Source organism: Amphibalanus amphitrite, unplaced genomic scaffold (assembly GCF_019059575.1).
Source record: "Amphibalanus amphitrite isolate SeventyFive unplaced genomic scaffold, NRLGWU_Aamphi_draft 000779F_arrow, whole genome shotgun sequence".
In the NCBI taxonomy this organism is placed as follows: Eukaryota; Metazoa; Arthropoda; class Thecostraca; order Balanomorpha; family Balanidae; genus Amphibalanus; species Amphibalanus amphitrite.
The window spans coordinates 281,248-305,805 of NW_024882273.1; the positions used below are offsets into that span (position 1 = coordinate 281,248).

The following is a 24,558-nucleotide window of genomic DNA, read 5'->3' on the forward strand; positions in this document are numbered from 1 at the left end:
ATCGCCCCAGGCGCCCTGTTTTCACCGCCGTCCCAAAACGGACGCCGGTGAAAACAGGGCGCCGGAGGGCATATTAGTCACGTGACATTTAGAACTTCTCCCGCTCCATGGGCCTTCTATATGCCAAACGTCACGTGTAAATTTCACGAACCTTGATCAAATCGCCCCAGGCGCCCTGTTTTCACCGTCGTCCCTCAAAACTGCGCCACGCCCTGTTCGCCGTGTTCGCCCAGCTAATCCAGCTGACCTAGTGGTGGCGGCCTTAGTTCGTGACACATCAGCACTCAACAACAAATACAAACAAGCAAACTCAAATCGCATTTGCATCCATTCGAAAAACTCGAAGAGCAATTGGCTAGAGCAAACAGTTGGTTGACGATGATACAAAAACGGTAAGGAAATTGGTATAAGACCAAAGAGAGATTCAGCTCTAACGCATAACTGAGGTAAGGCGTACTTCTGTTTCGTAGACTTCTCCATAGATGGCGCGAGTGACGAGCGCCTGAAGTTAGGCTGTCCCGCAGTAACCGAACTTGTATCGCCGTCAACAGATGGCGGTAGTTGTCCACACCCGACGCAATACTGCGGCAGGGGTTCAGCTCTAATAACAAATGTGGGGGAGATAAGTCATATTGCGCCACCTTAAGGATATCGGCCTATTGCGGCTAAAGTTGACCAGCTGTCATGTTTGATGATAGGTATCTCAAATTGTACCTCAGTTATTTTGGCATCAAATAACAACTCCCAATTTGTATCACACCCAGACAAATTAACAAGATAAAAGCTTTCCGGCACATCTGCAAAGGGCGCATTTACGGACTCCCCCATCAAAAAGCGCCCATGCCTCTCATGTAAAAGCGCCCTATTAAAAACAACGGTTTGCCACCTAACTAAGTAGCCTATTTGAACGTGTCAGCCCATTAACCATTTATGCTGTGAAGGCTAAGGTAATGGTAAGGTGAGCGCTCTAATAATCAAAGTGTTCAATGAAATGTGTCCCAACCACCAGATGCTGTTTCTCTGGGTTGAAGAATAGGGCGCAAATAGGGTGGGCGCAATTACGAATGGAACACATTTTTCATGAGCTTCAAATATGGCGACGACATATTTGTGGTGATAAACTTTTAAAACTACCATTAAACGAGCAATTAACAATGATTATTAGTTGAATTACTATCTCAAAGATAAACCATGACACTAGCAAAGGTCGAAATAGACTGTTTCGCGTAAGAAAATAGAGGAAATCACAAAAAAGGTCTGCGAGAAAAATGAGACACCTCACCTGCCCCTATGGACCGGCATAAGAGCGAGTTATTTGTGGTGAAGTAAATGCACACATTCGAGTATTCGTTCGAATCGAATTTTGGGCAGGAGGAAGGTGTGGCGCATTAAAGAACATGGCGCAATATAACCTCTCTCCCCTGCATGTTAACTATAGGCGGCGGAACGGGAAGGGCACCATGCCCACCCCCTCCCCCTTGATTTGGGAATTTTAACATTAGACCTATGGGCGTTGCATGGAAAGAATGGGACCAAAAGTCGGCAGTGCACCCCCCCCCCCCCCTCCTTAATTGAAGGTGTTCCGCCGCTATTGATGTTAACGGCATATTTACCATAGTTTTTTTCAATGCTCTAGTTACCGTCCTTTACTATAAAAAAATGGCTAAATTATCGCCAGTTAAGGTGTTTTACCGGCCGTTAACGTAAAGAGGAAGAGTCAATGAACCCTCCCCCCCCCCCCCACCGTTCAGATCTTGATAGAGCTAGAGGTTCCTGGAAATTACTAGCGTCCCCTCTCTGACTAAATAGTACCCGATTGTATGGTGACGCTTGGAAGGTCCTAGTTCATTGGATGGGCATTCCGGGGCTAGGCTGGCGACCCAAATGTCGGGAACATTGTAACTGCTAAAACTTTCTAGGGATGTTGTGCTGCCGAATCGAATGATGTGCCATATGATACCCTTTGCCCAGCTTCGTGACCTGAGGGGCTCTGACCTGACCTTGACCCGAGGTCAACTCCTTAAGTTGACCTCACCCTAACCAAAAGTACACCATTCGACGCACCTGAGCTAGGCAAACTGAATGATGCCAAAATCGCGGCTCTGCGGCCATTTTTTGCGAAGTTATTTATTAAAAACCGAATCCGTAACTTCAGTCACTTGACCTGTCCTCACACGCTACCGGTTAACCTGAGACCTTAAAATCGGGTACCAATCGCTGCGACTTGTAACGGCACACACGCTCATTTTTCCCGCAAGGCTCTAGCTCTATTAGAAGCGAAACGGCGTGCTGGGGTCGTATTAACCCCTCCGAAACCCATTTTGTTTGCGGGAAAATGAGGAACTTATAGAAAGAACACCTTTCTAATTTTTTGCACGTCGATTTGCAATGACATGAATTTTATTTTCAAAAAATAAAAATGTGAAAAATTTTGGTCCCAAAAGTCATTATAGGCAAATGAAAAAAGATCAAGATTTTTGTTCAACAGTGAAAATGTTTCTTTGGAATTTTTAAAAATATAAAATAAAATAAATATAAATAAATTAGCTTAGTGTTGTTTACCGTTTGTTGGTTGCTTAACCCTCGCCCGTATAGGGGGGGGGGGTCGAACGGACCCCCCCCCATGGTTTTTCGCGAATAACTCGCGTAAAAAGCGGCCGATCGCGATGAAATTTTCAGTACCCTCGCGTTAATTAATTTTACACCTACCCTGAAAATTTCATGACCCTGACCCTAATGACCTTTGACCTGTGACCTACTTTTCGAGACCATGTTTGGCCGGTATCGCGAATCGGCGTATGTCGGCTCGCATTAGCCGCGCGTTTGCAGTCTTTTCGTGGTTTCAAGCATTCAAACATGTGATATGATGTTGCCTTCATGCATTAGGGTGGGTGTCAAGGTCACCTGAAGGTCAAGTCAGGTCATTGACCTTTGATGACCTCGGTTCACTTTTTCGAGTTTTACATGTTTCTAGGCCAGTTTTTGGAGCTGAATTCGATTTGAGGCGGCCGAAGGCCGCCTCAAATGGGCCTCAAACTAATCCTTAGACCACCGAAGCCCGTGTACAAAGGGCCCTCAAATGGCCTTAAAGAGCCCTCAGATGGTCTCAAAAGGCCCTCAGATGGTCTCGAAGGGCCCTCAGATGACCTCAAACGGCCCTCAGTTAGCGTCATAGGGCCCTCATCTGGTGTCAAAGGGCCCTTAGATGGTGTCAAAGGGCCCTCAGATCAGGGCTGCGGAGTCGATGGATTTTCGGCGACTCTGACTCCGACTCCGACTCCGGCTTTCAAAAACCAGCTCCGACTCCGACTCCGACTCCGGGCAGAATTGTTGACTCCGACCGACTGCAACTCCCGACTCCGACTCCGCAGACCTAGCAGGGCTGCGGAGTCGACAGATTTTTGGTGACTCCGACTCCGACTCCGGCTCGGGTTTCTAAAATCGACTCCGACTCCGACTCCGACTCCGGTCACAACTGTCGACTCCGACCGACTCCGACTCCGACTCCGACTCCGACTCCGCAGCCCTGCCTCAGATGGCCTCGAAGCAGGGATGCGGAGCCGGAGCCGGAGTCGGAGCCGGAGCCGCCGGAGCCGGCATATTTTGCCCTGAGCCGGAGCCGGAGCCGGAGCCGTGAAACAATATAGCCCGGAGCCGGAGCCGGAGCCGGAGCCGCCAAAAAAGGGGGCGACTCCGGCTCCTTTTTATTTTTTGAAGAGGGAAAAAATAATTGACCTAGTTCGGTTTGACAGTACAAGGCAGTAAAACATATGGTACTATTGGTCTCAAGATAAGGGCCCAGGCGACCTGTAGTTTTGATGCGGTGAATACCCTCACCCTCGCCACAACTCGAGTGGGGGTGGCGCTGGCTGGGAGGAGGGGTGCACTCGGCCCGAGTTGTGGCGAGGGTAAGGGTATTCACCGCATCAAAACTACAGGTCGCCTGGGCCCTTATCTTGAGACCAATAGTACGTCATGGGCCATCAAGTGAATGAAAAAAGCCGAATATCCCCAGTATCCCACAGTACCCAATCACTTCCTGTTTGCTCCTCCCCCCCCCCCCCCACGTCTACTGCATCCCCAGAACATGAGGACCGGTCATTAGGTGACGGCCATTGTTTTGAAGCCAGTGCAGTGGACTGCGACTCCCAGCACCGTCTCTTCCCACCCCCCACCCCCCACCCCCCCAATGCAGCTGAGACGGGTGTCAGCCTACGATGGTTCAGTGAACTCCGATTCGCGGCGACTGCGTTTCCAATGCCATCGCTTCCTAGTCCTTTGTTCTGCCAGTTCTCTCCGAGGTGCGTTTGCGCGGGGACGCGGTGAGCTGGTCATGGCAAAGAGTAACGCGTATAACCAATCCAATTTTTCTTCCACCCGTATTTAATTGATTGCATAGGGGATGTACTGAGTCGGAGCCGGAGCCGCCGGAGCCGGAGCCGCCGGAGCCGGGCCATTTTACTCGGAGCCGGAGACGGAGCCAGAGCCGCCATAACATTTCACCCGGAGCCGGAGCCGGAGCCGGAGCCGATTTTTTTCTCCGGAGCCGGAGCGGGAGCCGGAGCCGTCTGAAATTTCCACGGCTCCGCATCCCTGCCTCGAAGGGCCCCAGATGGCCTTAAGGGGCCCTCAGATGGCCTCAAAGGGCTCTAAGATGGCCTCAAAGGGCCCTCAGCTAACGTCAAACGGGCGTCAGAAGGCCTTAAAGGGTGTCAAAGGTCCCTGAGCTGGCGTCAGAGGGCCATGCCCTTGCGTCAAACGGCTCTCCGAAGGCCCTAAAGGGTCCTTAGCTGGTGTCAGAGGGCCCCCATCTGGTGCCAGATGGCCCTCAGCTGGCGCCAAATGGCCATCAGAAGGCCTCAAACGATCCTCAGCGGGAGTCCAGCGGTCCTCAGTTGGCGTCAAGCGGCCCTCAAAAAGCCTCAAGGGGCCATTAGAAGACCTCAAAGGGCCCTCAGACGGCCTTAAAGAGCGTCAAAGGGCCTTTAGCTAGCGTCAGAGGGCCCCATAGCTGATGTCAGAGGTCCCTGAGCTAGCGTCAAACTTAAAGGGCCCTTAGCTGGTGTCAGAGGGCCCCAGTTGGTGTCAGAGGGTCATCCATTGGCGTCTAATGGCCATCAGAAGGCCCAAAAACGGTCTTCAGCTGGCGTCCAACGGTCCTCAGCTGGCGTCCAACGGTCCTCAGCTGACGTCAAGAGGCCCTCAAAAGGCCTCAAAGGCCTCTCGACTGCTCAAAGGGCCCTTAGAAGGCCTCAATAGGAACTCAAGAGACGTTAAACGGCCCTCAAAAGGCTTGAAAGGGCTCTCTGCTGATGGCAAAGGGCTCGCACCTGAGTCAATAAGAGCCTTCTCAAAAACGGACCTGAGAAACCTTGCCGCCCCTCGTTATCTGCGGGACTCCTACAGTTACCTGAGTGGCCCCCCTTTACTGAGGGGCTCTGGTTGTTGATGGGGTCCCTGGTTACTTGAGGCCATCTGAGGACCCTTTAAGGCCATCTGAGAACCCTTTGAGGTCATCTGAGGGCCCCTTAAGGCCTGGTTACCAGAGGGGCCCATGGTCACCTGGTGGGCCCCTGATCAATTGAAAACTCCTGGTCATCTGAAACGCCCCTGGTTACCTAAAGGGTCCCTGATCACTTGGATTCAGTGACATAGCAAGGGAGCGAGGGGGTACGTGCCCGTTCTCGGGTTTAGGGTTCCTTCGAAACCGAGGGGCCCTACGGCGCCAGTTGGTAGCAGAGGGTTCGCGCTGGCCGCACTTCAACTCGTAAGGACACCACAGGGCTTGTGGGGGCACGTTATTGGCTCCTATGTAGCCACAATTATCTTCATAAAGGCCCAATGCCGGTTTCAGAGAGACCTCGCCGGCCGCTCAGGGCCCTAGTAACGGCCAACGAGGGATTGGCTGCTATGTATGGCTCCACATCCGTCTGTGATAGACACACGGCCCACACCAGTGTTTCTAAAGGCACCCACAACGGCAACTGCGAGGCCCTCGCGCCACCTCCAAGGGACCCCCACCAGCTCATCTTAACCCTCGCCCGCACATGGGGGGGGGGTGGTTGCCACCCCCCCAGGTAGTCTTTCTGCTCTGCACTCAACATTTTTAGAGCTAGAAGGCTGATTTTTCGTATAGCTGCTCCTCTATCCTTTCTTGACGTCCACTGAAAATTTCAAGTTTCTGTGATTTTTGGTTTCGGAGATATGACCTTGTTTTTCAGGTCATGTCATGACCCAAATGGCCAATTCTCAACATCTTGCGTTGGCTATGGGCCATGTGAGCTTTTGACACCTTGATTTCGGCCTTTTTTGCCAGTCTTACCTCCCACCTATCATGGAACATGTTGTTCGACGATGTACAGATGTCAAGGTCAAGGTCAAGGTCAACCTAGGTCATCTAAGATAATTGCGTTTTAGGCAAGCGGAATTTACTTTTTGTGAAGTTTTTTTGACTGCATTTTTGGTAAAAGCTTCTCAGATCATGATTTCATGTAATATGGACACATAACCAATCGGTGCACACATCAGTATACACACAGACACACACAGACATACAAACACATATAATTGACCTTGACCTAACTTGACCCGAAATGACCTTAGCAGCAAAAACCTGGTCGGGTAGTGTGACAAAGAGGTTCTAGCTGGCTTTGCACCAGAAAACGGCATCGTTATCGGTATATGATAAGCAGCGCACTTGATATTCAACGGTGACCCAAAACAGCAACATTTTTTAGTTTGACCTGACCTGGAAGGCCAATGACTGACCTGAGAAGGTAAAACTGGCAGGGCCTCCTCTAAGGATTTTTCACTGGGTGGGCAAAATTTTTGGATTTCAATCATTGGATTCGTCTCTTCCCAAAGAATCTTTTTGATCTTTACCGCTAAGCTCTATCTCCAACAGGAGCGAAATGGCGCGGGGGGGGGGGTGGCAACCCCCCCCCCCCATGTGCGTTCTAGGATGGGAAAATGGCATGTGCGGGCGAGGGTTAAGGGCCTACATCGGCGGCTCTGAGAGTCCCCACATCGGCGCCTGTGAGGGCCACGTACATACCAGTGACTCTGAGGGCCTCTTACCAGCCTCTGAGTGTTCTTGCCAGCCTATGAAGGGCCACTTTCCACTTGCAGGCCATTTTGCAGGGCCACACACATGCCAATGATGGCCCCACTAGTGTCTCTAAGCCCTAAGACCCCGCAACGGCGCCTGTGAGGACCCAACACCAGCGCATCTGACGGCCTTTCACTGGCACCTCTGAGCGCGCCACACACCGGTGACTCTGAGGAGCTCGCTCGCTTCGCTCGCTCGTAAAATACCATGTACATTAGGCATTAGTGTACATTAGGCACACTCCTCGGGCGTAAATGATACTTTTACTTGCCAATTTTCCACATTTTCTCATGCAAAGACCGTTTTAAAGAGACCCGTCTGCCAGTGAGACTGGACCCACCGTGCCTCCCTCCTCCCATCGAAAGGTCCTGGATACATCCTTGCTTGAGCTGACCCCGCCCCCCCCCCCCCCGGGTGACTCGCGGGCCCGGGGTCAGGTGACCAGCAGGTGACCCCCTCTTGGGCGAAATTCTGGGTACGTGTCCGACATGCATCGTACATAGTCCTGTTGATTTGATTCATCGGTTAAACATTAAATATAAGTTATAAGCTGGATCTCTAACTAGTCTGTGATCCCGCATCGTACCAGATATCATGACATTTCATGTCGATGTGCCTAAAAAAAATACGCGAATCTATATTATGAATTATAAGTCGTCCGTGCGTTCTCCATCCATCCGTGTGTCATGTCTTATGTGTCTTATTGCGCCTGAAAGGCGCCGCGTAGCGACGTGAAATTTGGCATGCCGAATCTGTGGGCGTGGGCGGCCTTTGTATTAAATTTTGGGGGTGATCGGCCCAGGGGTGCGCCGTCAGCACGCGCTCGCGTGCGCCATAGGGTTAACACAGGAAACGGCCAAAATGGACATCGGACGAAATCGGGCCGACACTGCTTGCTCCCCGCGCTAATAACTCTGCAACGGGGGGCCGCAGCGAGAAGCGGTTGCCACCACTGGATAGAGGAGAGATGGAACTAGCGTATTGATATGGTTTCATGGTATAGCACGCGTCACGTGCAAGACAGCACCCCCGGTTGTGAAAAATGACCGATTTCGTGCATTGTGACGGGAAAATCGATGCCGCTGGAAAACGGTTTGACCGAATGAAATGAATTTTGTGCCATTTTGTAGACAAATGTACGTGTAATCAGTGGAAAGCAGATAAAAAGTGATGATCCGTACCATTTCCTTAAGAATGAAACTTTTATTTGAAAATGTATTTCGCGCGAAGCGCGATGTCCTTTACAACATCAAAACGTATTGAAAACGCTGACCAATGGCTATGAAACCTACATATTCGGAAAGAGCATTCTTTTCTGACCAATATCCACCCAAAATATTATCGAAAAGTCAATAAACTCTCGTGAAAATGACTCAAACATACGACCGTGTTTTGTTAACGTTACAGGTATTTTTCGACGAAACCGGATCGGTGGCTTCGGCAGGCAGGCCCGGCCCCCGCCGAAGTTAGTTGGTAGCACTGCTGCTCCACGGCGTACATTTCCTACCAGCCCATAGGGTTTACATGTTAAATGGCCTGTTTTCGGCGAGCGATATCTCGGTCAACCTTTGAAGGAATCAATGGTTCTTAGTCTCAAATGATAGATCGATGAATTTTCTTTCGACAATTCCTCTACCATTTTTCACGAAACCCAGCCGATCTTCTACGGCGTACAGGGTAAAGATTTCTCTGCATGCCAGCACCCGCGATCCGACTCTCCGATGGTCGGCGCGCGGTCCTCGGTGGCGCAGTCGGTAGCGAATCGGGCTACGGATCCGAGGGTCGTGAGTTCGAATCTTGGGAGCACCGCGTGATTTTGGCTAGAATTGAGTGATGTAGATTTTTGAATGTTTGTATAATCTATTATTAACAGCTAATTGAATGTATTTGCCCACTAATCGGCCCCTAAAACCTGTTATTTAAGAAATTTAAGAAATGAATGTCACGTGCGCGTCATGACTGCCAACCATAAGCGCTACCATATTCTAGTCTATATTATGAATTATAACATGTCCGTGCGTAATCCGTCATGCCTTATGTGTCTTATTGCGTCGGAACGGCGGCACGTAGCGACGTGAAATTTGGCATGCCGAATTGATGGGTTGAGGCGACCTTTGTATTAAAATTTGAAGGTGATCGGCCCAGGGGTGCGCCGTCGGCACGTGCAAAAGGGTGCTCCCATAGGCTTAACACGTGGCCGGCGAAAACCGCCAACGGGCGAAAACCGGGCCTGCAGCGCTCCTTTCCCGAGCTTATATCTCGGTAACCGTAAGTCGCAGCGACATGCGGTTTTTACTGATGGATACAGAAGAGATGGGCCTATCGTATGCAATAAGTTTTTTTCTTAGGTATGTACCACGTGCAAAGAAATAGCCTCTAATCTCGAGAAAACGGGCATTTTTTACATATTTCAGGAAAAACGTTGGCATTTGAAAACGATGCACTCGAATGACACGGGGTGCATTTCACGGACTAAAAGAGGATCTGGCCTCTTCAGAATATATATATTTTTGGCCATTCACTCGCACATCTTTATAATTAAACGCTTACAAATTGCGAGTTTTACGTGAAACAGGCACGCTTACCTTTACAACATCATAATATATTGATAACGTAGACTTATGGCTAAAAGTCCTTAATATATTGAAAGAGCACTCTTTTCTGATCAATATCCACCCAAAGTATTTTCAAAAAGTCATCAAGGGCTCTTAGAAACAGAGCAATCATTGTACCGTTTTCGACGCATTTTTACCGGTTGAGCGGCGGCCGGGCTTGAACGCGGCCAGGGCGCGGTAATATTACCGTGTGCTTTATATTCGTCTAATACTCGCCCCTCTGCCGCTGACAGCGCGGCCGAGTGGATAAGATACCTGTCTCATAATCCGAAGGCGGATGGTTCGCGGCTGGACAGCTTCGAAGTTTTTCGCCCGAATTCGTCCCTAGGTAGCATTCGGCCAGCCGGCAACCGCCGAGAGGGATGCGAATGTTACATTTTAACGTGCTGGCGTACCGTTAGGGATCGACTCAGCAACAAAGCATTCTTACTCTCATCAATATACTGAAAGCTGGCCATCTAGGGTATGAGTACTAAATAGTGTATGGGCAGAGTAGGTATGGGCAGGGTAAGGACGGGTAGGATAGGGTAGAAGTTGGGTATGGGCCGGGTAGGGTATGGGCAGGGTAGGGTATGGGCAGGGTAGGGTATGGGCAGGGTTAGAGTATGGGCAGGGCAGGGTATGGGCAGGGCAGAGTATGGTTAGGTGATGGGTAGGATAGGATAGAAGTTGGGCATGGGCAGGGTAGGGTATGGGCAGGTAGGGTATGGCTAGGGACCCAAATAATACCAATAAAACGATTTTTAACCCAGCATAATGCATCCGTAAAACCAATTTAATCAAAACATAAAGTTATAGCGCAAAACATGCCATCTAGTCTATATTATGAATTATAAGTTGTCCGTGCGTGCGTGCGTGCGTAATCCGTCATGACTTATGTGTCTTATTGCGCCTGAAAGGCGCCGCGTATCGGCGTGAAATTTGGCATGCCAAATCTGTGGGCGTGGGCGGCCTTTGTATTCAAATTTGGGCGTGATCGGACCAGGGGTGCGCCGTCGGCACGTGCAAAAGGGTGCTCCCATAGGCTTAACACGTGGCCGGCGAAAACCGCCAACGGGCGAAAATCGGGCCTGCAGCGCTCCTTTCCCGAGCTTATATCTCGGCAACCGTAAGTCGCAGCCACATGCGGTTTTCACTGATGGATACAGAAGAGATTGGTCTATCGTATGCAATAAGTTTTTTTCTTAGGTATGTACCACGTGCAAAGAAATAGCCTCTAATCTCGAGAAAACGGGCATTTTTTACACATTTCAGGAAAAACGTTGGCATTTGAAAACGATGCATTGGAATGACACGGGATGCATTTTGCGGACTACAAGAGGATCTGAACTGTTCAGAAAATATATATTTTTGCCCATTCACTCGCACATCTTCATAATTAAACGCTTACAAATTGAGGGTTTGACGTGTTACGTTCATGCTCACCTTTGCACCGTCATAATGTATTGATAACGTCGACTTATGGCTATAAATCTACCCCAGATCGAAAGAACACTCTTTTCTGATCAATATCCACCCAAAATATTTTCAAAAAGTCATCAAGGGTTCTAAGAAACAGAGCAATGATTACATCGTTTTCGACGCATTTTTACCGGTTGAGCGGCGGCCGGGCTTGAACGCGGCCAGCGCGGCGCGGTAATATTACCGTGTGCTTTATATTCGTCTAATACTCGCCCCTCTCCCGCTGACAGCGCGGCCGAGTGGATAAGATGCCAGTCTCAACATGCGACGGCGGATGGTTCGCGGCTGGTCAGCTACAAAGTTTTTCGCCCGAATTCGTCCCTAGGTAGCATTCGGCCAGCCGGCAACCGCCGAGAGGGATGCGAATGTTACATTTTAACGAGCTGGCGTACCGTTAGGGATCGACTCAGCAACAAAGCATTCTTTCTTACTCTCAGATCAATATACCGAAAGCTGGCCATCTAGGGTATGAGTACTAAATAGTGTATGGGCAGAGTAGGTATGGGCAGGGTAGGGTATGGTTAGGTGACTGGTAGGATAGGGTAGAAGTTGGGTATGGGCCGGGTAGGGTATTGGCAGGGTAGGGTAATGGCCTAAATAGTGTATGGGCAGAGTAGGTATGGGCAGGGTAGGGTATGGTTAGGTGACTGGTAGGATAGGGTAGAAGTTGGGTATGGCCCGGGTAGGGTATGGGCAGGGTAGGGTAATGGCAGTGTTAGAGTATGGGCAGGGCAGGGTATGGGCAGGGCAGAGTATGGTTAGGTGATGGGTAGGATAGGATAGAAGTTGGGTATGGGCAGGATAGGGTATGGGCAGGTAGGGTATGGGTAAGGACCCAAATACTACCAATAAAACGATTTTTAACCCAGCATAATGAATCCGTAAAACCAATTTAATCAAAACATAAAGTTATAGCGCAAAACATGCCATCTAATATACGTGAAAAAGGAGTGCTGCTCCCGCTCCTACACATCCGGGCCAAACAGTGACCGGCCCCTGCTTCTAGCCACCCGGGGCCGGTCGGCCGGCCGGCAATCAGTCGCTGCCCGGGGCTGATTTCTGAGGGACTTGCAAAAATGTTTATTAATGAAATGTTTTACGTAATAAATTAGATGCTATAGGCCGAAACGGCCCAGTTCGAAGGTCGTGCCCCCCCCCCATTCAAAAATCTTGTGTGCGCGCCTGGTCACAATGTGTAGAATTGATGCCCGGAGGGGTCCTGAATGTTTGTGGCGATATCTTCAGCCGTTTAGGAGATATCGACGGAAAAGGACAGGGGGGCCGTTTCGGCCCTCCCCCTACGGGGCGCGGGCTTTAGCCGCGCGTTTGCAGTCTTTTCGTGGTTTCAAGCGTTCAAACATGGGATATGATGCTGCTCCCATGCATTAGGGCGGGAGTCAAGGTCACCGGAAGGTCAGGTCAGGTCATTGACCTTTTTCGAGTTTTACATGTTTCTAGGCTAGTTTTTTGGAGCTGAATTCGAGTTTAGCAACCATCTGAACATTTACGAAGTAGTTTTAGTGCCTTCGTAACATGTTACGAGGCTGTCAGAGGCGGTTGCCATCTACTACGAATACCCGGCAAAACCCTTACTGATTGACCTGACCTGACCTGAACCGACCTGGCTTAATGCATGAAGACATCATCTATGATCATAACTAACATGATATTCGTGATCAGCATCCCCGAAAAAAACCCATAGCAGCCACCCTTTACGACGTTCTAACAGCAGGCATCGGTAAAATCCTTTTTGAAAGGATTGCATTCCCAATCCACATTCCTAGTGCCGAAGTGGATTGCATTCCTACCCGCAATCCCCTTTTTTCACTTGGATTGTGATCAAATCCGCAATCCTTTTTTGCAATCCTGTTGTATTATTATGTGCACTAGTGGATCTGGGGGAGGGAGGGAGGGGTGCATAGGGCCGTGCCTCCATCCCCAAATCACCCATTTCTAGTACCTAGTCTTGCGAGTAATTCCTATCTAAGGCACAGGTATTTTATGGGAAATATTTTTTGCCTCAAACACCCCCACATTTAAACCTCTACCCAACCAGTGTTTTATATTTTTAACCCGCGTCCTGATGGGGTCTGCCGAGCAACGCGGTCTGATGGGGGGGGGCATTTTGCCCCCCCTAAGATCTCGAGAACCACGCAACATAGCGACAAGCGGCAAACGGCGTTGGATAGCCCCAATGAGGAACTACCTTGTGACCGAATTTCATTGACCTAGGTGAAACCGATGACGTCACAGGTCAGGTCAAAGGTCGAATTTTCACCGTTTACAGGCATTTCAAGAAATGCGTTGTAAAATCGAGTAAAATGCATTTCATTGAAAATCATCGATGGGGAAATGTTCGTCAAACACATATTTTGCTATTTGAGGTCACTGATACCAGGTCAGGTCACAGAGGTCAGGTCACTGAGGGTCACAAATTAAAAATATCATGTGATGCATGTTTTATGGTCCATTTTATATGCCAAATGCGATTATGTGGGATAGACAGCCCTTGGGGTCGGTTCAGATTATGTTTTGGTTAAGGTCAGGTCAAGGTCAGGTCAAGGTCAGGTCAAATGAGGTCAAATTTCAAAAATGATATTTTTGCATAAAATGGGTATCGATTCGATGCAGCTCGTCACGGGGAGTTTAATGGTGGTCTCCGTTTTGCGCTACGTGGTCTAGAATTGCTACACATTGAGTTCAAAAATAGTTTTTTCGCTATAACTTGGCCAAAAAAAGAGCTATCGATCTGAAATTTGGTATGTATATCGGAGAGCATAGGGACTACCACATATATTCCGGATTTTTCGAAATTCGAAAAAAATTGGAAATTTTTAGAGTTTTTCTAAAAAAAACAATTTTTTAATTTTTGGGGGTCCAAAACCCAAAATTTCAAAACTCCGAGAAAGCAGTTTTGTAGCGCCGTCTTTTCTCTACACAACCACATAAAGAACTTTAAAATTGCTTCTTAACTGTAGAATTGGTGAGCGTTTCAAGATGTCATGTTTTTTGCTCATTTTTACTCGAACATGACCTCAGTTTGACCTCAATAGCTCCTGACCCGAGGTGAACTGTGACTTGAAATTTTGTGTGAAGGTGTCAAATTGATTCCCGGTAAGGTACCCAAAATTTGGCGGCGCAGCGCGCCGCCGTTTTCTCGCTATTTAAGAAAAACCACAGGGGGGGCCAAAATGGCCCCCCATCAGGGCGCGGGTTAAAACTCGCCCTCAAAAACGTAATTTTGCCCTTCCTATGTAGTTCATCAGCGTATATTATTTTGAGCGTTTAAATTAAAAGCGTTTAAATATTTCAAGTTTCGATGTAAAGCCCTTGATAGCAAAGTACATTAAGCCGATGAAGCCGATCTCATAATTTTCAACCGCAACAAACCATTTCAAAGCACTAATCAAACACCAAAACACATTTCGTCAAATCGTGAATGTATTTGACACACTTGGCTATAACTGCAAGTCAACTATCTCTGGCTGTCCTCTCCGACCACTGCCGACCACACTACGTTGTGTTGAGCTTCAGCATCAGCTGCATCTCGAATGTGTCGTCATTCAGCCTATACCGGTTCTTCTTGAATATTCCTGCTCCGTGCGAAAACAGGCGCTCCACTGCGGCGGAGGATGGGAGCGTGGTGTTTACCTTGCGGAACAGTTTCTCCACAGTTTCGTGGAGATCTCGGAGGGCACTGCCGCGTCCGTGGAGGTGCGTATCAACAACCTCCTCCACAGACTCACGCGTGGATGAGCATGGTCGTGGAAAGAATAAGTCCACATCAGGATCGTCCACATCAGCATCACCCTGGGTTTCACCAGCTGCTTCTTCCACTTCCATGAGCTGAATCTGTGAAATACCGTCCTGTAGGAGCCGCTTGGCACGCGTCCGAACCACTTCATCATCCGTCCACGTCAGCTTGAAACGCGGGTGGACGGCAGCGGCCAGGGGCGCACAAAGAAAGCGGTCCGTGTACGTCATTAAATGGCGGTCTTGTTTTCTTAAACCAGGGGCTTACCTATTCTCACCTCGACATGTTCCATAGTGTATGGAAATATGGGCAAATAGGTACGCACCTTCTTCACTTTTCTCTATGCCCCCCCCCCCCCCCCTCTGTCTCTCTCTGGATCCGCCATTTAACGTGGCGTAGTTAGTTCTCGCCTCTCGCCCGGCCCCGTGTTGTCATGCAAGCAGCGCAGCGCCAACTTTGCCTTGAGACTGGGATAATTTGTGTCTATGGCAACCGGCAGTATTCTAGTTAGTTCCGTCGATGCACATTGCACAACTTAGCGGCTGCACATCATTCTAGGCCTATTAACCCGCGCCCCAGTGTCAGTCTGGATTTTCCACGACCTGGTGTGGGGGAGTGTTTGAACACCCCCCTTCTAACTCGGCTCCTGGGCCACGTAGCGACACGCGGTAAGCGGCAATCGAAAGAACGTCCAAAATAAGGACGAAAACACTTCGGTCATTTTTTGGGTCAGGTCAAAGGTCAGGTCACCAGAGGTCACCAAAGGTAAAATGTTGACTATTTCAACATTTTGGAAACTGCCAACGGCTATCTCGGGAACCGATAGAGCTACAGCGCCGCGGAAAAGCGCATTCGATAGCCCTTTTACAGACCTTTCTGAGTAATGGTCTCAGATTTGACCTCAGGTCAACGGTTTAGCCTCCAGAGGGCAAAGCTCCAAAAATAGCCGTTTTTACGAAAATCGGTTTTTCGGCGATAACTTTTGACTCAAAAGAGCCATGTTATTATTTTTGCCAGCATCGTGTTCCTCTCGTAGAGACGCGTCGAATGAAATATAAGTTAACCTTGAAAGGTCAACTTAAAAATTTGACCTCAGGTCAAGGTCATGACCTGACCGGAAAAGGTCATGTTGCATATCAGTCGATCCGCAACGTCGAGCTGAACACATCTAAGGCGGTTGAAGCGCTCTAGCACGCCTCTATCAGAAGTTATTAGCGAAAAACTGTTAGATTCTGTTCGTGACCTGAGATGACCTCGGGGACATAACGAGGGGTCACAGTTGCCATTTTCCGGTTCAGTGTGTCAATTTTACCTACATCTCGATGTTTGAGAGTGTCTAGAATAGCGTTCGTGCAAAACAGACGCTTTTCAATTTTCTCCCATTGACTTATAATGGGGAGGCCGCAAAATTGACCTGACCTTAGGTCACCGATATCAAAATTCTGAGATATACATTTTATAGATACTGTTACCCTCATCAATCGCTGTAAGTTTCAAAGCGATCAGTCACTCGGTGTAGCTATGGCAGACATTGAAACTTTTTATGAGGTGAGGTTACTTCAAGTGACCTGGTGACCTGACCTTGAATGACCTTGGTCTGAAATTTTCACAACCTGTGTAGAATTGATGCATGATAAGGTGTATTAAAAACGGCGGCGCTCCGCGCCGCCGTTTTTGAGATATCTGCGAAAAATCGCAGGGGGGTGTTCAAACACCCCCCCACACTTGGGCGCGGGTTAAGATCGGGAAAATATCAGACATGACTAATTGCCCCAGGAAAGGATTGCAATCCGGATTGGATTGCAAAAATTGGAAGTATGATGCAATCCAATCCGCAATCAAATCCTGTTTTTTGGAATGGATTTCAAATCCAGGTGCAATCCACCAAAAAGGAATGCAATCAGGATTTTGCAATCCTGCAATCACAATCCTACCGATGCCTGTCTAACAGGCCACGATTTTCCCGACTTTTGGGTCATTAACCTGACCTGGAAGGTCAACCGATGACCTAGGACCTTTGGGTATCATCATCATTGGGTATCATTGGGTATCATCAGCTTCCTCGCGTCACGGGCAGCACGCTCGTTTTTTCCGCGAAGCTCTAGCTCAATCAGGGGCGAAACGGCAAGGGGGGGTCCAACGGACCCCCCCCCCCCCCCACCCCCACCCCATATACGTTCGCGGCTGGAAAAACACCAGTACGGACGAGGGATAAACGATAGAGGGTTTAGTCGGGGTAGAACCAAGACAAATTTAGGTAGGGGTTATGATAGTGTTATATGAAAACTTCATCATATCCCGGTCCTCACCGCGCCCGGTCGACCGCCGGCGGCTGGCCGGTGGCGTACGCCGGCAATACTTGACCATTGCGGTGGAAGGCGAAACTTCCGGGGGAAGCCCGGGTCGACCGGGCGCTCTACGGGCCGGGCCTCAGTTCTGCTAATCTCTTCCTGACCAGGATTTCATGGTGCCATGTAATGTCATGAAACGGTCGTGCTTCAACAAACTCAACATTGTCCAGCTATAACTTCATGCAGACCAGATTGTTTCCAAAGTGCCTAGACCGTTTGCAAACGGCCTGGTGTCTCGAAAGTTGTCATACGGCCTAGACGGTTTCCAAACGGCCTGAAATTTCAGGCGGTTTGCATACAGCCTGAAATTTCAGCCCGTATTCAAACGGTCTGACTTTTCAGTCCGTTTGCATACTGACTGGGCTGTCCAGGCCGTTTTCAAACGGCCTGAATCGGACCAGGCCGTTTGCAAACGGACTGAGTTTTCATACGGCCTGTAACATATACATGGCATACATGGCATACATACATGACATGGCGATTATGTGGGTTAGGCAGCCTTTGGGGTCAGCCTAGGTCACTTTTTGGTGAAGGTCAGGTCAAGGTCAGGTCAAATTAGGTCAAATTTCAAAGTTGATATTTTTTGCATAAAATGGGTATCGATTCGATGCATCTCGTCACGGGAAGTCTTATAGTGGTCTTTATTTTGCTCTACGTACCTTCTATAGATGGCCTTGGACCTGATTATTTGTTAATAGTTACGCAATACAGTTATTTTTTTTTTGCAGTGCAAATAATTTAGAGACTCCCTGACTTGTTTTTGTTGCCCTATTTTAAATTATTTCCTTTCAATGCTTATCATATGTTTTGAGAAAGTTTGAAGCATTTGTTTGATAATTCCCTGAATTCGGTACCTAGTCGGTATTTTCCCCTATTTCTAAAATCGGTTCGGTTTCGGTATACACTCAGTGGTTTTGGTCGGTATCGGTTTGGTATCGGTTTCCAAAATTTCTGAAATTGACATCACTAATCCATTTACCGAAGCATGCTTATATAAAGCATGTGGTGCTATATTTAGCATCTGCTCTAGAAAATTCTGTTTATTTTAAGCATCAATTTGTTTAACATGTGAATAGCACCCCAGTAGCACCGGTTTAGCGCAAAGGGAGCTAAACTTGTCTTACAGTGTAGAGTCGCTCAGCCGGTTCTGAGGGCTGACTGAGGGCCCGTAGGTCCTTCAGACCGTCAAAGGACCCTATAGCCCATGAGAGCCTCATAAGCTGTCTGAGGGTCATGTAAGCCGTCTAAGGGCCACTCAGACCGACAAAAGAGCTTGCACTTTCAGAGGGCCCTGTCAGACCGACGGAGGGCCATCTCAGACAAACTAAAGGGCCATTTAGGTCATTTGAGGTCCTCCTCAAACCGATAGGGGCACCTCAGATCGACAGTGGATCCGATCCGATCTGAGATCCCTCAAACCGACAAAAGGGTCAGACCAACAGTAGGAAAGCAACAGATCACCAGCGGGCCCTTCAGGTGAACAGAGGGCTCTCTCAGGTCGATCGAGGTACCCATAGGCCGGCAGGGGCCCCTCAGAACAGCGCAGGGCCTCTCCAGGGCCCCTGAGACTGACAGAGATAGAGTGTCGATACGTCATCGATATGTCATGTCGATAGAGGACCTCCTCAGGTGTGGAAAAAATCCCTCCAGTTGATATAGGCCCCCTCGGACAAACAACGGGCCTCTCAGGCCGATGGGGAGCCCCTCAGACCGACAGAATGCCCTCTTGGTCCAAAAAGGGCCCCTCATGCAAATAACGGTTCCTTTAGACTAACAGTGGGCCCTTCTTCAGAACTACAATAAAGGCTGCATGCACTTTGATTTTCTGCACACACCGTTGGACCCCCTGGTTTCGAAACGGCTCTAAATTGTGGCTCCTTTGGCCAAATTATGGTTCTGCAGCTGCATCAAAGGATCTGATGCAGGGGCCTTTGTGTCGCCAAGTGCCTACTGTGTCAGCCAGCCAGGGGCCCCAGGTTTGGCGTGATGGGGACCCTTTTGGGCTCCAAGGGGGGCATGGCCCCTATGACCCCCCCGCCTTCCTTGCTCAGGTCCTTGAAGGAAGGGGACGTGGGCACCAAACTGGGTCTGCGTATAACACGCCCTACTGGGGGGGGGGGGGGGGCTATTCATAGCCCCCCTCCTAACTCCGAAACTACTGGGCCGATCGTCAAAATTCAAACGGCGTCTGATAGCCCCGGAAAAACTGTCGAGCGAAACCTAATTTCATTGACCTCGAGGTCACCGATGACGTCACAGGTCATGTCAAAGTAAAAATTATTAGCATTTTGGCTTCTTCACGTTTTGGGCTCTGGCCGCCGTCTTACAACTCAGATCAGGCTCATTTTTGGTTCACACACTCGTGAACAGATGCTCTAGATACTCTGAGGGTACCGAACTTGTACTTTGATTTTCAGGTCAAGGTCAGGTCATCACAGGTCACGAAAATATTATATCATCCGTCGGGCACGTGACACATGTTTTATGGTCCATTTAGGCCAAAAATTTCGAATTTGATGTCGTCTGTGTCATTCGAGGTCATTTTGAGTCAAATTTAGCTTAGGTCAGGTCACTTTCAGGTCAAAAAAGGTCAAATTTTGAAGTTAAAATTTTTCAACAAAAAAGGTGTCCATTGGATGCAGTTTGAGCTCAGGAACACGATGGTGCTATTTATATTGGCGTACGATGTCAAAGTTGTGCTGAAAAATTGATTTGAAAAACTAATAATTGTTAATTTTTTGCAATAATGCGTATAACTTGGCCATTTTTGAAGATATTTAGCTAAAACTTGCTAGAGTTAGTCATAATAATGCGTTCTATCACATATATTCCGGTTTTTTCGAAAAGTCCAAAATGTTTTGAAAAAAAATGTAAGAATATAAATTTTGAATTTTATTATATAAAATTTGCGAAATTTTCAGAATTTCGAAAATCCGAGATAGCAGTTTGATAGCGCAGTCTATTCTGAGTCCTCTCATGCAAAGAAATTGGATCTAGCTTAAAAACTGAGCGCTTGGGAGTGATTGCCGTGGTTCAATGTTTTGCGTCGAAATCGGCCGAACATGACGTCACTCTGACGACATTTCCGGCTGACCTATGGTAGGTACGAAGTTCATAGTTTGACACAAGGTGTCAAATTGATGCAGCCGAAGGTACTGAAAGTTTGGCGTCGATACGTCAAGCGGTTTGGAAGTTATTGCAGAAAAACGGGAGGGGGGCTATAAATAGCCCCCCCCCCCCCCCAATGGTTAAAAGGCACTGTTGGACAAGCTGTATTCCCATGTCAATGGCACATATTATGGAGGGGCAAAAATGTACCCCTTTGCCCCTTCTCCAAAGGTTTCATAGGGGACGATGCCTCCTGTGTCACTACCACTCCGTACCTACCTGTCGCCCCTGTCCCCCTGTCGCCGGCGCAGGCCATTTTGAGTCCCTCGACGGCACCAGGGGGGTTGGTGCGACCTCCGTCTCGCGTTTAGCACAAACGCGGGGTGGAATTTTTTGTATATTTTATGTCTGAAATTCTATGTCTAAATTTTATGTCAGAAACGGGGGCGAAATTTAATGTGTTTCGCACCTCCCCCTCTGGCTGCGCTACTGCGCCCATGGCCAGCGCTTTGTTTGAGCCGCTCTGTTTGAGCCGTTCTGTTTGGGCCGCTCTGTTTCAGGTGCGCTGTGCCGCAGTCGCCGCCGCTGGAGACAGGCGCCGACGGCGGGCAGCGAGACTGCCGCTGCTGAGTGTCGGCCGGCTCGCGATTTTCCTAAGTGTGGAACTGCCCATACCTAAGGTTTATGATTGGCGCAAGCTTCGCCGAGATGACGTTACAGGCTGTGACGTCCTGGCTCACAGTCGGCTGACCAATCGCTGCACGATTATAGGCTAGCGGCGCGCGGCACTAGCGCCTCTGGTGTTATTATGGGAAGTTGAGCAATTACATTAAAATCTAATGCATAGCTTGTGTTGGGAACAATTATGTATTACTAAGGCGTCAATGTCTCACAAATTAATTCGTCCATGCTCCTCACATTTTGCAAAGTGACCTTATATTATGTGTCATAAGGTACTACACTACGCTTCAAACAATCAACACAAAGCACCAGCCAGGCACTGTTACAAGTAGCGAGCAGTTAAGTGGCGGCAGGTGGCGCTACCATCTCCAGCATCGGTCCAGATGGCGTCACTCACTATCCGCACGTCTATACATAGTTCCGCACTACCTGCTAATAAAATAAATAATAAATCCGCTAATAAATCTGCTAATAATCTCGCTAATAAATCTGCTAATAATAAATTCGCACTACCTGCTAATTTATGTCCTATTGGTGTCAAACATCATTCAACGCCGATAGGCAGTATCACCAGCCGTAATACTGAAGACATTTTCTCAATGCTGAAGCGAAACGCAGTGCACAAACCACACCGTCAAAACTCAAGCACCTCGTAGGAGATATGCTTCCAAGGTGGGCGAATGCACGAACGATAACTGAAATTACACCGGTTATATATTCACGTAGAACAAGTTACTTTTTCTCTAGCTAGGGAACTCGCTGAAATTAGGACTGACTAAATATTTACGCAGGATAACTGGCTCCGCCTCTTCGCCAACTTAAGGACCCGCCAATCTATGCACCTAGCCGCCAGCGCCGAGTGATGACGTCACTCGAACGGACGACGGTATGAATAGTTCCACACTTAGGAAACTCGCGGCCGGCTCTGCCCCGACTGCCGCCGCCGCTCTGCTCAGAGAGTGTCTGCCGTCAGCACAGAGAGGGCTCGAGAGGGCACGACATGCTGCCTACCCGGCCGCCGCGCCATCACTAACAGTCGACAACAGTGGGAGCCGTAACTTCCCACTTGTCGTCCTGAAACACTTCTTACTGATGTCACTACGTAATGAGGTGATAAGTACCAGTAAAACGCCTTTTGGGCGAAGAACGAGCGAGCGAGCGAGATAGTGAGCCCTGCACGTGCGGAAGGCGAGAGGGTACTTCCAACGGGCTTGTGCAAAGCACCCTTCTAACCGGTCGCTAGCGGTGTGCCAAATTTGAACGTAATCGGCCCAGCCGTTCCTGAGATCTGGAAGCGGCATTCTGCAAGTGCGCACGTGCAAACGGGGTCCAAAATGACTTTTGCACGGCACCCTACTAACCGGTCCCCAACCGTGTACCAAATTTGAGCGCAATCGGCCCAGCCGTTCTCGAGATCTGGAAACGCCCCCTGCACGTGCGCACGTGCATTAGCACCCTAACCGCAACACATGGGAATGCATCGCCTGGTGGGTGCCTACCTGTATGCCAAGTTTCAGCGAAATCGCCCCAGTAATTACCGAGTTACTGAAATGAGAACAAATTTGGCACCTCTTCTTTTTGTATTTTGCACGTGCAGTTGGGGTCACTCACATAGATCAAGAGTATCCTACCTTTGGTAGAAGGGATGCAGCTACCCTATAAAAATTACCGCAAGACAATCGCTCAAGCCGCTGCTGAGATATGGGCTTCTCAGGGCTTCTCAAAATCATTACTTTTGCAAAACTGCTTGAACGCCCTTGACTTTTCACGTGGCACGTGCCACGACGGTCACTGAGATGTATCAAAAGTAGTCAATTACGGGGTGGAAGGGCTACCCAGCAAAAAAGACCGCAGGCCAATCGGTCCAGCGGTTGCTGAGCTATAAGCCTCTGAAAAGCGTTACAGGCCGTGCCGGGCCGGGCCGCTCATACTGAGATTTTTCCGTTATATTGAAAAGACTTCGCTTCGCTCGCTGCGCTCGCTCGCTCGTAATCACCCGTAGCTCTCGGAATTCATTTTGCATTCCGAATGTATTGCATTCCTTCCCCTAGCCCAGTCTGCCGGCCGTGTTCCCTGTCCGTGTCCATGTGACCCCGCCTGACCTGCGGCCCGCCCTGTCCGTGTCCATGTGACCCCGCCTGACCTGCGGCCCGCCCTGTCCCCATATTTAATATTATTAATATTTCTTTTAATTTTACCTTTTTATTTTTGTATGCGATATTTACTGTTAGTATTCTGATATTTGGTGTTGGCATTCGGTTTGTTATGGTTTTCCAAATGTTATGTATGTAGGTACATGCTTTACATGACTAGCCCTGACCTGACCTGACCGGCCGTGACCGTCCATCCGAAGCGGACACGGGTAGCACGGCATCGGCCACTTTTAACCCTGTTGTTGACCAGTGTTTTTCTATACGGAGATGGTAATGACTGACCATTGTCCATGTCTTCAGGTATGCTCGTATTTTCGGGAGCCGTGGTCGGCAGCGGGTGCGCACTGCCGAGCTGACCGGACCGGACCGGCCCTGGCGTCCGATCGCCAGCTGGCGAGGGAGGGCCGACCACGGCGCTGCAGTCCGCTGCGACCGCCGTCCGCTGGGGGCGCCCGTCCGCTGGAGGAGGCGGCCGCCGTCCGCTGGAGGAGGCGGCCGCCGTCCGCTGGAGGAGGCGGGCGCCGTCCGCTGGGGGCGCCGGTCCGCTGGAGGAGGCAGCCGCCGTCCGCTGGAGGAGGCAGCCGCCGTCCGGCGCGCACCTGCACCCCAACAGTGTCCGTGTACGTGATGTAGGTCGTCTCTCAAATCTCCCCGTTCCATATACGAACGCACAAAGCAATTCCTATAATCCTTCCTGAATCCTTCCCCTCGGGTCCTTCTTTTTTTCCCTTTTCACTTTAAGTTTAGTTAAGTTTAAACATATTAACTTATTATTATTATTAACTTATTACTAACTTAACTTATTAACTTATTTTTAACTTATTGACTTCTTCAGCGCCGTTGTCAACGGCGCTGAAGAAGTCAATAGATGAAACCGGTACGCCCTTAATGTAACTGTTTTAAAGTTTGATTCGTGGAGCCTGGAGGTTCATGTACTCTCGATACAAGAAGCGTGTTGTTTACCGCGTCTTGACGAGAGGAACACGATGCCACTAAAAGTAGGCTATTGCAAGTTATGAGTCAAAAAGTTATTTAAGAAAAACTGTTACCGCTAAAATGAACGTCAATTTTGGCAGTTTTTCCCCGTGGATGCTAAAACGTCGACCTTAGGCCAAATCTGAGAACATTATCTCGGAGAGACCGTTATTAGAGCTATGGAATGCGCTGAACCGCGGCGTTGTAGCTCCATGTGTTCCTGAGCTCCATATTGTGCTGGTCTGTAAAAGATTGTCGAAGTTTGACTGGAAAGTGGTGAAATTTTACCTTTTGGTCACCTCTGGTGACAGGACGTTTCACCTGATTAAAATGTGAACATAACGTCGTAATT

At 49.1% G+C, this 24,558-nt stretch overlaps 1 long non-coding RNA gene across 1 annotated transcript in view; it reads left to right on the forward strand.

Annotated features, from left to right (window-relative positions):
- Positions 1-21,330, forward strand: part of LOC122366028 — a 57,432-nt gene extending 36,102 nt beyond the window's left edge. The window contains exon 5 of the long non-coding RNA XR_006253823.1: positions 20,958-21,330. This is a non-coding gene — a long non-coding RNA (uncharacterized LOC122366028). The remainder of the gene's footprint in view (positions 1-20,957) is intronic.
- The last annotated feature ends 3,228 nt before the right edge of the window (positions 21,331-24,558 follow it).